The sequence below is a fragment of the Bubalus kerabau genome, chromosome 1 (genome assembly GCF_029407905.1).
Source record: "Bubalus kerabau isolate K-KA32 ecotype Philippines breed swamp buffalo chromosome 1, PCC_UOA_SB_1v2, whole genome shotgun sequence".
In the NCBI taxonomy this organism is placed as follows: domain Eukaryota; kingdom Metazoa; phylum Chordata; class Mammalia; order Artiodactyla; family Bovidae; genus Bubalus; species Bubalus kerabau.
Window position 1 is genome coordinate 238,868,488 of NC_073624.1, and position 2,244 is coordinate 238,870,731.

Here is a 2,244-nt window from a genome sequence, read left to right on the forward strand (position 1 = left end):
TTCATGATCAACTTCACCAGAGTTACCCAATGAGTACAATGTTGTCACCTGCTTTGCCTGCTCCAAAAACAAGTTTGAAAGTGTCTAGACTTATTCCAATGTTGTCACCTGTGGTCTGTTCACAGTTGACCAGTGCCATCTAGAATGTAACACCAAAAAACCTGCCTGTCTACCTTTGACTCAAAAGAGCCTTTAATAGAAGAACCAAACAAGGAGAGTTTGTTAAAAAGTGGTCTGGTCTCCAAAGACTAATCATTTGCATTTTAACAAAGTGTTCCATTTTTACCCTTTATCTTGCAACTTTGAGAGCAGTTTCCATAGTAACATCGTTGTGGCAATTTAAATGTGTCCACAGTAGAAAAATAAACAAGAAAATGTCCCACCTACCCTCTTCAGGAAAACATATTTTTTACTAAATGGGCTTTTAATGAGGCCAAACCAGCACAAGGTTTGAAAGCAAATGTACTCAGCAGGGTTACTTATGTGTGAGGAGCAATTATAAGTATGCTTATCTCCTATGGCTGGCTCCTTGGTGTGTCCTTCAGAGGAGTTTAATTCCTAGTACAGGGCTGTGGCAGCCATGGGAAGGCACCTCCCAGATCTTTCTTCAAGAGAACCCATTGAGGGGAGTGTGGATAGCTAACAGCTCCAGCAGCCACTTCTACTTCTTTAGAATGAGGTGCAGCGTTTATGCCAAGGCTGTGCTGTCAATGGGCTACTCCCAGGCAATGACTGAGCAAGGTGTTCTGGAGCCAGCCAATGCAAGACTCCTTTGCTGAGCCAGCAATTTCCTTTGGCTCCCCTCTGCCCCAACCTGGCCCACATTTCCTCAGTTTTGCTGCAACTGGACAGATTATCTTCCAACCCAATCTTCCTTCCTTCTCCTTTCTCCCTTGACAGAACTTCTTGTAGCTTGAGACTCTTCCCATGTACTCTTGTTCCTTCTTCCATTTATCCTTTAATAAATCTCTAATCTACACTTCTAATTCCAGCTTGGCTTCTGCTTCTTGCAGTATCCAAACTGAAACAAGAGGCAGAGTTATACCTTGGTTTCAGTATTTGACCTAGTGACTGTTGTTTTTGATCACACATAACTGCTTTTCTCTAGAAGTCAAGATACTTGATTTCTGATATTAATATGAGGGTTGCCACAAGAGCTAGGCAGATTATGTATTGTACAACCCCAGAGCCCCAATTATATGTAATACTGTGAACTGTCAGTCAGTTAACCACAGAGAGAAAGTATAAAGTAGTGGTTCAAGAGTGCAGGATCTGTACTCAAACAAACCTAGGTCCAAATTCTATATCTGCTATTCAGTAGCTTGGTCATTCTGGATAAGTTAAGTAAACTCATAAAGCATAGAGGTTGTGAATTGGATCTCTGGAGCCAGATTGCCTGGGTTTGAATCTTAGTTTTGCTACTTACTAGCTGTAAATATGTGACTTTGGAATTATTTGACATCTCCTATAGCTCAGTCGGTAAAGAATCTGCCTACAATGCTGGATACCTGGGTTCAGTTCCTGGGTTAGGAAGATCCCCTGGAGAAGGAAATGGCACCCCATTTCAGTATTCTTGCCTGCAAAATCCCAAGGACAGAGGAGTCTGGCAGGCTACAGTCCACTGGGTTGCAAGAGTCGGACACGACTTAGGTGTTATCTTTTCTTTTCTGTGACTCAGTTTTCTTATCATAATGAGGAATAACAGAAACTCATCTTAAAAACTTTCTCAGACAATTAAATAAGCTAATGTTTAAAAATAACTTAGAAAAAAATCTAACACAAAATAAACACTCAGTAAATGTTAGTGATCCTCCTGCTACTTGGGCTTCCCAGGTGTTGCTTATGGTAAAGAACCTGCCTGCCAATGCAGGAGATGTAAGAGACCCAGGTTCAATCTCTGGGTCAGGGAGACCCCTGGAGAAGGGCATGGCAACCCACTCCAGTATTGCCTGGAGAATCCCATGGACAGAAGAGCCTGGTGGGCTCCGGTCCATAGGGTTGCAAAGAGTCGAACACAACTGAAGTGACCTATCACAGCACAGTGCTCCTACTACTACTATTACTGCTGCTAGTGATTATATTAATTTGCCAAATTTATTCAATATTACAAGTATTTAGTAAGCTGCTACTATGTTCTACACACTGTGCTGGGTGGTGAGGTGGTGGGCATACAGTCAGAGATAAAACAGACATATTAAACAAGCAAATAGATTTGGTAAACATAGTAAATTCAAAGTGACATGC